A 13072-nucleotide genomic window follows, 5' to 3' on the forward strand; every position below is an offset into this window, starting at 1 on the left:
GTTGCGCTTGATGGAGGACCGCGAGGGATGAAATGACATCCGCAAATGGCGTACTTGTCGGAGTTTGCATGATGGCGGCGGCTCTCCTGCTTCCTTCCCGGGTTTCGGCACCAGTGTAACAAAGTCAATGACTTGAGAAGGAAGAGGACGGGGTCGGCTTGACTGCTGCTTGTGATTTTATTCGGCTTCAAACAAATAAACAGAACGTCGCGCTACCAGCCCTCAATATAGCATGCCCTCTTGTGGATCGCTCTAATGGCCCGATGAGGTCCATCCCAATTCTTTTGAAGGGGACCTGCATTAACGGTAGAGGGCGCAATGCCGCTTTTGGGGAGGCAGGTGGATTTACCAGCTGATATTCACGACAAAACGCGCACCACCTGCGCACCAAAAGAAACGGGCCAAGAGACGATTTAATGTTGTTGTCTGACCTAAATGTCCAGCCATGGGATTACAATGAGCCGCCTGGAAAAGCATTTCCCGACGGCTTTTTGGTACTAACAGCTGTGTTGTATCTTCCTTTGTCTGAGCGTCTTGGGTCACTCGATACAACCGGTCTTTTATAATCACAAAATATGGATAGGAAAGCGGACGAGCAGGTTGGAGAGGTCGACTGTCGATATAACGGACCTGTTCAAAAGCATGTTTCAATGACTCGTCCTGAGACTGTTCCCGAGGAAAATCATCGCGTCCTGAGAGGAACAGCCTCTCGATTTCACTCTGTTCCCCTGGTACAGATCTCAGTGGTCCCAGTTCAGCCTCTCCCACCTACACGAGCGCCCCCCTTCCCTGCTTTTTCTTTTCCCAAGAGACATCCGCACACAAGCATCCCAATAATTCCTTAAAAGCAGGCCAATTCGTACATGAGACGATTTAGTTTTGTTGTTTGACCTAAATGTCCAGCCATGGGATTACAATGAGCCGCCTGGAAAAGCATTTCCCGACGGCTTTTTGGTACTAACAGCTGTGTTGTATCTTCCTTTGTCTGAGCGTCTTGGGTCACTCGATACAACCGGTCTTTTATAATCGCAAAATATGGATAGGAAAGCAGACGAGCAGGTTGGAGAGGTTGACTGTCAATATAACGGACCTGTTCAAAAGCATGTTTCAATGACTCGTCCTGAGACTGTTCCCGAGGAAAATCATCGCGTCCTGAGAGGAACAGCCTCTCGATTTCACTCTGTTCCCCTGGTACAGATCTCAGTGGTCCCAGTTCAGCCTCTCCCACCTACACGAGCGCCCCCCTTCCCTGCTTTTTCTTTTCCCAAGAGACATCCACACACAAACATCCCAATAATTCCTTAAAAGCAGGCCAATTCGTACCCAGAACATAGTGTGGAGGTGCGGGTTAACTGCGACCTCCACACTATGATTTTGTCCCCTAAATTGAGTAACAGCGGACATTAAAGGATATTCCACCACGTCCCCGCGCACGCACTGTACCTGAACCAAGCGGCCGGTATCCAATGCCTCGGATTGAATCAGGCTTTGATGGATAGAGGTTTGGTTACATGCTGAATCCACCAGAGCCTGATAGGTACCCCTCTTAATACTCACAGGTATTTGGTACCAGCCAGCCTGACCGGGGGCAGCCTGCGGGGCATCCGGGACCCGGATCATTGTCCCCACCTCCATCATTGGACACCTGTCAATAAAATGGTCTGGGTCCCCGCAACGCCAACAGGCTGGCCCAGACCTTCCCGCTGCCCTAGTGGCAGTTAGTGGGTCAAATGATTGGCGTGGAGAGAGCTGGGAACCAGATGCAGCATCGGTCGCAGCCGTGGTCAGCCCCGCCAGGTCGAGAGGCAGAGAGAGAGGGAGAAAATAAAGGGGAAGAGAGCGAGACAGCTGGAAGGGATTCGCCGACCCCAGGGCACGCCACCATCTGATCCTCCGCCAATTGGATGGCTGAGTCCAGTGACGTCGGTCGGTGGCACTGGACCCACTCTGCCATCTTCTTTGACAGCCGAGTGATGAACTGCTCCAGTACCACACGGTCGATGATGTGCTCGACGCGGCATCGGTCCCAGCCATGGTCAGCCCCGTCCCCCTGGGCGGAGCTCTTGGGCCAGTAGCATACTCCAGTCCGGCCCCACCCCGCCCTCGGGGCGGGACTCGCGGAGAACCTGGAGGATGGGACCTGGGAAGAAGGACAGGTAGAGAGGCAGAGAGAGAGGGAGAAAATAAAGGGGAAGAGAGAGAGACAGCTGGAAGGGATTCGCCGACCCCAGGGCACGCCACCATCTGATCCTCCGCCAATTGGATGGCTGAGTCCAGCGACGTTGGTCGGTGGCACTTGACCCACTCTGCCATCTTCTTTAGCAGCCGAGTGATGAACTGCTCCAGTACCACACGGTCGATGATGTGCTCGACGTCGCTTCCCTCAGCCAGTAGCCACTTGCGACATGAGTCCCGGAGCCGTTGGGCCAGCACTAAGGGTCCAGACGAAACACAAGAGCAGACGAAACACAATAAATGCGGTCATTGCTTTCGGAGGTGGATGCTGCTGTTTGGGAACGCAGTCATGTAAGACATTTCTGGGAGGCAATTATACAGAAATACTTTGACAGACTTTGCTCGTGCATTTCTGAATGACCATAACATTTCAGATGCTGTGAATGAGATCGGTCCGCTGGTTAGTCCGGTTTTGCTGTCCCATAGCGCAAAGTCTCATGACTTCTTTGATCCGCTTGGAGGAATTTATTCGCAAAATGCATTTCCATCTCCCATTATTCGCATTAACCATTTTTCGCACAAGTCAAAAACCACCTCAAGCGAGTGTAATGCGAATTAAGGCATTTTTATTCGAAATTCAGCGTTTCCATCACTCGATTCTGATGCGATACTTCAAAATACGCATAAAAGCACGGTGATGGAAACCCAGCTAATGTCTTGCTGACTGTGTTTGTAACTTCTTAATTGTTTTGGAAAGCCGTAGGGTGGGTGAGTGCCTTATTTTTTATTTTTTTTTGTAGGCCACTACCTTTCTCCTGTTTATTGGGCAGATAAGGAGATAGGGTATGTGGTTGTATGTTTTGTTTTTCTTATTTTGATTCGTAGGGAAGTTAGTTTCTGTTTGTTTATTGCTTTGGCACAAACTCACCCCCTGAAGATTTTGCCTCTGAATTCTTTTCTTTTGTTTTGTATACACCAAAAATACTAATGCATTGAAAAACGAACAAGAGAACAAGAAAATAAAATAAAAATGAGTAATTAAGAAGTATCATTGTTGTGTCATTTATGTTACACCCTGACCTAGACCAGGGATCGTAACAGCAGCCTTGGTGAGCAGAAGAGACTTGTTTCAAAAACAATATCATATATATGGGTAGGGCATGGCATTTTAAAAAATTAAGATGGCATTAAAAAGACATAAAAAAAAAAAAACATTAAATTTGATTTGATGATACCTGCAGAAATGAGAAACCCTGGACTAAATCCAGAAGAACTGTGGCAACATCTCTAAGATGTTACGGTGGGAGAACAACATTATTAACACAATAAATCATTCAATAAAGGAATCATTCATTCTTAAGACAATGAAACGTTGTTCAAAGAAATATTTACAGACAAAAAGTCAATTTTACACCTCAGCTGCAAGAGGGCAAAATCTTACGTACTGCAGCTCAACATGTGCTAGAAGATTTAAACCATATCACCCGCCTCTAAGTCATTCATTTAGTTACCGGATTGTATTTGTATCCTGATGCTGCAAGTATTTGTATCCTATTTATGTAATAGGTTGTTTTTAATGTAAAATGTAATACATAATGTAATTATGTGGTGGAAGTCGAGACCCGGTACCGGCAGGGATGGTAGGTGGGGGGAGTGAATGATCAGTACGCTCTTCCACCTTGAGCAAGGCATCAAACCCCCAACTGCTCCCTGGGTGCCGCAGAAAAAATGGTTGCCCACTGCTCTGGGTGTGTGTTCACAATGTGTGTGTGTGTGTGTTTACTACTCACTGCTGTGTGTGTGCACTTGGATGGGTTAAATGCAGAGCACAAATTCCGAGTATGGGACACCATACTTGGCAACACGTCACTTTCACTCTCACTTTTCATTTTCTAAATAATACATTACAATATTTTAATACATAAATGCAAAAATGGGTTATATTTGTAGGCATTTCCAACCATATGAAATTACCTACAGCTGCAATACAGAAGATTTTGTGGGTTAACAAAAATCAGCTGTTGAGTAAGTACATAAAAATAAGTGTTCAAAACGGTCTGCCTCTAACTCATTCATTTTGTAGAGATCATTCGGTAACAATTTACAATAAAGACCATTAGTTAACAACTTCAGTTAATGTGAACTAAGAATGAACAATGCTTCTACAGCATTTATTAATCTTGGTTAATGTTAATTTCAACATTTACTAATGCATTATTTAAATCAAAATTGTGCTTGGTAACATTAGTTAATGCACTGTGAATTAACATGAACTAACAATGAACAACTGTGTGTTCATTAACTGACATTAACAAAGATGGATAAATACTGTAACAAATGTATTATTCATTTTTTGTTCATGATAGTTAATACATTAACTAACTAATGGAACCTTATTGTAAAGTGTTACCGATCATTCCTTCCCTATTTGACTTCCCACACATTACATGTGTTTACTAACAGGGATGTGGTATAAATATTCATTTGTGTTGGAAAGTGTATTCATTTATGTCTGTTTTTTTGCTGAATGCTTACCATTTCTTTTCTGTGTTTACATTTTGTTTCTAATATTGCCGGATTCTGTCCTCCATGAAGATTGGTAATCAATGTATGTATGAAAGAGCATGAGTGTTGGATCATGCCTCGTATCTCAAACCTATGTTTGCTGAAAGAGCAGCCTGTCATCAAGCTCACCATTATGTTGAAGATCTGATCTCTTCATCTGTTCCTGGAATGGCAATAATGATGCTGGTTACAGGGGACAAAACACCAGACTATCCTGCCATTGAGCTTTGAGCTGAAGCAGATGTTGGAACTGAATGAAAGATCAAATACTGACAGCAAAGGTCTCTCACTCATGCAGCAGGTGAAAGCACTATGTGTCACCTCTCATTCACAAAAGCTGTTGTGAGAGATCCATGACCACAGCAACATACCATACACAAACACAAACCCCTGAGCCATGTTAGACCTGTGGCAAACGATACCTTTGATGGTTTCAGTCAGGGTGGAGCAACTAATGTTCTTCCAACACAGGGCAATAAAACAACTAGCTTATAATAGACACAAGTCAACCATTCCTCTAATTCTTCGATTAGAAAAAGAGAATAGTTGTCTGGGTAGATGCTTAGTATACGCTGTTTAAGATTTAGTGGTACTAAGGAAGAGATAGTTTGAGAGAATCACCGCACCGCCAAAATGTAGCATCTCCTCAAAATCCCACATGCAGTGAAATTAAAAAAAAAACTTAATCGTTATTGCACTTTTAACATTGATCAGGAATATTAGGATCATATTTTTTTACGTCACAGGGCTGATGTACTGTAAAGAAGAATTAGTTTTAGAAGACTAGATTAATTTGCAGAGTTTAATGACAATATAACAGCTGAGTTGAACATCCAGACAAAGGGTCGCTACACAGTGAGCACGGGAGATAATATGGCAAACAAAACCCAAGTAATTCAGAAACATTCATAAGACAGAGAATAGTAGCAAGACAGATGATCATACATAGAGGGCAGAAAAACAGAGTCCCAGTTTTTTTACGTCACAGAGCTGATGTACTGTAAAGAAGAATTAGTTTTAGAAGACTGTAGATTAATTTGCAGAGTTTAATGACAATATAACAGCTGAGTTGAACATCCAGACAAAGGGTCGCTACACAGTGAGCACGGGAGATAATATGGCAAACAAAACCCAAGTAATTCAGAAACATTCATAAGACAGAGAATAGTAGCAAGACAGATGATCATACATAGAGGGCAGAAAAACAGAGTCCCAGGGATTATCGAAATGAGTAAGAAGCCAACAGACAGGTGTCATTCACAGAATAAACAGAATAAAAAAAAAAAGAATGGCAAGACAATGAGGCATACAAACACAGTTTGTATGAAGTCTTTGCTGACCAAATGTGTGTCAGGTATGTTAATGCTCGGTATATGGCACCCTTGTGTGGCGTAGTGGTACATGTACATTATTTATTATCCTATTATAGTGCATAAATCTCAGTCAAGTATTTATGGTTCGTACTTGTGCCTGCAAATATATTTAATCTCATCCAATGAAATATCCGCTTGTAATACACCATCTGCTTTTGACCAGAACCAGTTTGCATACCGGGAGAACGGATCAGCGGAGGATGCCATTGCTATTGTGCTTCACATACTTCTGGAACACCTGGAGCACAAAAAAACTATGCAAGGCTGCTCTTCATTGACTTTAGTTCGGCTTTCCTGCGGAAACTGTGCAACCTTGGATTGAACAACTCATTATGTAACTGGATACTGGACTTTTTAACCAACCGCTCTCAATGTGTGAAAACAGGCGAGCACATTTCAAACACCATATACATCAACACTGGTGCCCCTCAGGGTTGTGTGCTCAGTCCACTACTCTACACACTTTACACACATGACTGTTCTGCCTCCCTCCCCACTAATCACATCGTTAAATTTGCAGACGACACAACTGTGCTCAGCCTCGTAACAAACAACGAGACGGCATACAGGGAGGAGATTGAACTACTGGCAGGGTGGTGTGAAAAGCATAACCTGGCTATTAACATCAAAAAGACAAAATAAATTATAGTGGACTTTCGTAAATTAAACCATCCTGGACATTCACCTCTCTACATTAACAGAGAGGCAGTTCCCTCTCCCGTCTTCATCCACTTAATTCGTATCCATGATGCACCATTCTTCAACAATTTGCATTAACTGTGAACTGGACTTTGCATTGCTGCAGCACACACACTACACATCTTTCATGGTTACTACTATTTCTCTGCCCTATACACTGTATTCCTTACCAATGTCGTATTGTTCTGTTGACATACTGTGCTATGGCTGATAATGTTGGATCTTATTATGTCACTGTTGTCAATGTCATTCCTACGCATTTGCACTTATGAAATTGCACTGTCGATTGATGCTCTAATGTAATTTCGTTGTTCTACAGCAATGACAATAAATTATTATTATTATTATTATTATTGTAAGTCTTGAATCTAATCTTGCGTCTTACTTTCAGAGTTTTCTTTATAATTTCCATTCAATATATAATTGGGAAACCCCAATAACTTTGTGGGGGGAAATTTTCCAATAATGACAGTGGGTGTTGTTGTGAATTTTTAAGCGGGTCAAAATAAAATTTCAATGTTGTAAATATGTGAAATGTGTTTGTGGTAAGGCATACTTCATACTTTTCAGCTCATCCAAGGACATAAACTTCTTGTCCTCATAAAGAACCAGTAGATGTAAACTATGCCCTTGTACTGTACGTTTTAAATCCCACATATTTTTGTACGTTGTGCCAAATGATAATCTTGGCAACTGCATTATAAAACTGCCCTTGATGACCAAGTGTGGCAGTTGTGTTTTAAGGCTCACGGTAATTACAGAGGTAATTTAGTCCACTGACGCAAGTCAGGTGCAAGGGTAATCGGTGCCAAGTACGTAAAAGGGAGGGCGCGAGCATCAGTTAATTCAGAGACGTTCCCTTGAGAATTTATGAATATGAGTTAACAAATCTTAAGCCATCCACTAGGGGGCAATCTGACTCCCACTGCTTGTCAACAGTTAGAGCAGAGGTGGCTCGAGTATCAGTCACGCTCAGTGTTGCCAAGTCTGCGGTTTTCCCGCGGAATTGGTTTTGTTGTGAAAACCTAGCAACCCTGGTCACGCTTATTGACAGTTTAAGATGATTTACGGTTAGCCGTGTGGGAAATCCAACCACGGATTGGCATGTTGTTATCTCAGAAACAGGCTCAGCCATCACATTGAATCAGGTAAACTGGTTATATACGCATGTCCTAAAAGGTTGAAAACCCATGCTCTAGACATGAATTGGGGACCTCGATCCAACACGAAGTCCTCAGGGAGGTCATAGAAGCGAAACACAAAGTTGCACATGAGTTCAGCCATCTCAAGTAGGTAGCTTGGGAAGCAGAATTAAACGACAGGCCTTGGAGAAGCGATCTATGACAGTGAGTATTGTAGTATTACCATTGGATTTGGGAAGAAAAAATGTAAAATAAATCCACGGGCGAAGTCATGCAGTAGGCGGCTACGTGACGGACACATCGTTAATGGCTAGTTTATGGTAATACAGTGCATCGACGGGCAGGACATCCAAACGTTCGACTATCATTCATCGACCTCTCAAATATGGCTTATCATCTGAAATATGAATATCTGAAGTATTAGCAACTTTACATGGCCGCTAAATCTAATGTTAACCTAGAGAAATGTCTGCTATTCAAGTGTCTGTGTGGAAGCTGAACAGCAGCTTGTTCACTGCAGGACAGATGGAGGCGCCGGTGCGCTCACTTACTAGGGGTGCAAATCGGATGGTTCGTCACGATACGATATCGATTCTCATACACAGCGATACGATATTTGCCGATACCTAAAAAAATTCTACGATACGATTCGATACAGGAGTATATCGATCGATATATCAATATTATGATATTATATACCTACTTTAAACAACCATCTACATTTTAATTAACTCACAAATGCAACCAAAATATATAACATGAACATTTATCTGAAATTTTCACATCCCGTACCTCAATTGGGACATTCACAACAAAAAAATAGGCCTACACTTTTATTTTTATTTTTTTAAACAATAAAGAAAATAAACAATTGGAAAAACTATTCTGGCTGTTACTATGGGCTCAGTGCTAAAAATATTTTCTACAGATAACCAAATTACAAGCAATAGCAGAAAATAAATACAAAGACACAAGTTCAATAAACAGTGCTTTTCAGGTTTTTCAGCTCAGTCTAAAATCAATTTTCAGGTACGCTACAGAAATGTAATAAATGTAAAATAAGTGCATAGTCTTCACTGTATAAATTAAATATAGATTAATAATTTTTGATGTTACAAAGGTTATTTAGTCAGGAGCAGTGAGCACTTGTATTTTTCTTTGACAGCATTAGATTTATTATTAGTTTGCTTTCACTTTAAGAACGAAAGCACGGATTTAACTACTTCAGTGAGTTGAATCGCTACACCCCTATCACTTACTCTTAAAATACTGGTAATTTTTGCTCATACAGATGAGAGTAATACTGTGACGAGAGGGGCGGGACCGAGAGCTGTGGGAACGGAGTGAGGCCGGTGGAGTAAGTGATAATGCACGACACCTGCACCACTCACCGGTCTCGAGTCCCACGGAGGAGCTGCGGAAGGATAAAAGGAGGAGTGACGACAGTGCAGGACAAGAGAGGACCAGGCCTGGACTTTATTTTGTGTTTTGGTTTTGTTTGTGCGCGGCAGTCGTCCGCGAGGGGCTGTCGCACTGTTTTGTGTTTATTTTATTAAAGTTTTGTTTAAATGTCCGCCGGTTCCCGCCTCCTTCTTCCCGTGACTACGAACTTTGTTACAGAAATATAGATTAATCTTATTTTTGATGTTACAAAGGTTATTTAGTCAGGAGCAGTGAGCACTTGTATTTTTCTTTGGCAGCATTAGATTTATTATTAGTTTGCTTTTACTTTAAGAACGAAAGCACGGATTTAACTACTTCAGTGAGTTGAATCGCTACACCCCTATCACTTACTCTTAAAATACTGGTAATTTTTGCTCATACAGATGAGAGTAATACTGTGACGAGAGGGGCGGGACCGAGAGCTGTGGGAACGGAGTGAGGCCGGTGGAGTAAGTGATAATGCACGACACCTGCACCACTCACCGGTCTCGAGTCCCACGGAGGAGCTGCGGAAGGATAAAAGGAGGAGTGACGACAGTGCAGGACAAGAGAGGACCAGGCCTGGACTTTATTTTGTGGTTTGGTTTTGTTTGTGCGCGGCAGTCGTCCGTGAGGGGCAGATGTGCTGTTTTGTGTTTATTTTATTATTAAAGTTTTCTTTAAATGTTCGCGGTTACCGCCTCCTTCCCGAACTACAAACTGTGTTACAAATACATCTTTCAAATCTGTAAAGATCCTGACTATTGTGAGTGCCCACAAATAAATGTACTTTAGTAAAATAATAAAAGCAAACATGATGCGCGCTTGAACGCGAAACTCTGTGTATATCTTTGCCTTACAGACATTAAAAATATATCTATAGAGAGTGAAATGTCTACTTTCAAAATAACCAATTCAAATGGAAAACAAATTCTCAGATTAGCCTGTAGCCTACAAGCGGATCCACAACGGCGTCAGTACTGAGTCAGTGTCGCTGACCTCATCTCTTAATCCGAAAACAAAAAGCACTAGTTTAACAAATTATTAAAATGTTAATGAAACATTCATAATCATTACTTCTGCCGGTGCGCTGTGGCAAGCTTTATGCGTGTGCTTGAGCACTTATTAGGCTAAGTATGCAATTAAAGACTCTTAATGATTTAAATGGTTTATTAATAAACATGCGATTAGTCGACTAATGCTTCAAATGAATGACTACTAGTCGACCAGAGAAATCCTTAGTCGAGGGCAGGCCTAAATGAAGTCTATGGTAAGATGGGACCATGGTCGGTGAGGAACTGCCAATGGATGCAGTAAGCCAGATGGTAATTGTCTGGAAGTCTTGCTTGTGTTACAGGTGATGCATTCGTGAATAAAGTCTATTGTGTCTGCCCGTATGGTTGGCCACCAGAAGCTGTTCTGAAGAAGTTGAAAAGTGGCAGTAATTCCAGGATGACCGGAGCTGAGCGAGGAGTGGAGATGCTGTAACACTTTCTTACGGAGATCCTGAGGTATGAAAGATCTGTCAGGGGGGCATTCGGGAGGGAGTGTTTCTTGTGAATTGGCTTGAGCGATCTCTGTCATGATGTCCCACTGAATCAGAGCCAATAAATTACTCTGGAAGAAGGGTTTCCTCGGGCTTAAAGAGGGTTAAGCAGTCGTGTTGGCGTGATAAGGTGTCTGCTTTAGTGTTCTTCAAACCGGGACGATAGGTAACGATGAAATCAAATCATGTAAAAAAAAAAAAAAAAAAAGAGAGCCCACCTGGCCGGTCTGGGATTCAGTCTTTTGGCAGATCGCAAGTATTAAAAATTCTTGTAGTCAGTTTATGGCTGCCACTAACGACTATTTTTATATCAATTAATCTATCGACTAATTTATCGATTAATTTAAACGATTAATTTTGCACCAAAAATCAACAATTTTACTTAAGAACATTTTATTTAACTTGCAACTTTGCCATTCAGTAGTGTACCATAAAAAAATAAATAAATGTAAACAAGCCCTTGAAGAAATGTAAAACTAAAAGAGTAAAAATAAAAAATAAAATAAACAAACCTAATAAAAATAAAATAATAACAAAAGTCTGAGAAAGTCATCATGTTCTAAAAGTCAATATATGCACATGTTCTGGGCTTCTGTTCATTACAGCTGTGAGTGCAACTCCAAAGAGAAAAAAAGAGTTTCGATTAAACCCCAACAGTTCGGTTTTCACATTAAACAAATGCAACGTTTAAAGTCCACTGGAATCAAGTACTGAAATTTAAGTACTCTCAGAAATGTGTAAACAAGAGTTTTAAACAGACATCTCCAGCATGATGAAAAAATAAACAGAGGACTTCAGTAGTGAAACTCCAAATTAAATCCAAATTTCTATTAAACCTTTTTTTAAAGCAAAAGTAAAGTGCAACATATTTAGAGTGCAAGAAGCAAGTGTCCATCTCATAGTCCACACCAAATCATTGAAATCAAAGATCAGTATTATCGTGCAAGAATATCAACATGTTCTGGACTTAGGCTGGTTCTTTTCTTAGAGACAATGTTTCCAGCTGAGGAGAAGAGACATTCATAGAAGGGCCCTGTCCCAAATGGAACACTTCATGTGCACTTGCGGTCTTACGGACTTACAATGGCCGCCGCGTGTCCGTAGGGCAGGGTTCCTCAATTAGTTTTCGCCGAGGGCCGAATTCTGCCAACAATAGCAAGCCAAGGGCCACTGATATATATATATATATATATATATATATATATATGTATATAATTGTTATTATTATTACAATTATTACATTATTGTTTCGTTTGTTAAAATAATCACAAGATGAATATTCAGATTTTTTCACCAGTAGTCTGTTTTATTCAAACAATTATGAACATAAATTGCTTTTGTAAAATAACAGGGTGCGCTTTCTGCCGTTATGCATAGACAGCTTGAAGGGTCTACTTAAGACATTTGAAAACAAATTTGTTTTTATTTAATTCGTATTCAACAAGAGGTACTGTACAGTCTTTATCGTCTGAGCTCCTTATCTGCATTGTGTTCGCCTCACACCCACGCTCAGCGCAGCCTATTCAGTAAAGCCTGGAAATTACCCCAGGCCCAAAAGAAGATTCGATGCGACGCGCGGCTTGATTCAGGTAAAGATAGCAACGTATAATCAATAATATATCATAATCAGACTAAAATAGGCCTAATGCCGCCCACGCATGTAAAAAGAAATATTCAAGCATAGCCTACGCTTATTTTTTTACCCACGAAAAAAAAAAAACGAAAAATCTAGCTTAATTTAATTTTTCCGTTTCTCAAACAAAACGAAATAATAATAATAATAATAGGATAATAATAATAATAAAATCAAACCGTTTGTCATTTCTCTTTATTTCTTTTTGTTCGTATTTCGATTTGTCATTAGATCATAATCAGACTAAAATAGGCCTAATGCCGCCCACGCATGTAAAAATAAATATTCAAGCATAGCCTAAGCTTATTTTTTTACCCACGAAAAAAAAAAACGAAAAATCTAGCTTAATTTAATTTTTCCGTTTCTCAAACAAAACGAAATAATAATAATAATAATAGGATAATAATAATAATAAAATCAAACCGTTTGTCATTTCTCTTTATTTCTTTTTGTTCGTATTTCGATTTGTCATTAGTCACTCAAATAAATACAATAAAAAAAACACAGGTTTATAACA

This window comes from Sinocyclocheilus anshuiensis, unplaced genomic scaffold (assembly GCF_001515605.1).
Source record: "Sinocyclocheilus anshuiensis isolate Anshui unplaced genomic scaffold, SAMN03320099.WGS_v1.1 scaffold2106, whole genome shotgun sequence".
In the NCBI taxonomy this organism is placed as follows: Eukaryota; Metazoa; Chordata; class Actinopteri; order Cypriniformes; family Cyprinidae; genus Sinocyclocheilus; species Sinocyclocheilus anshuiensis.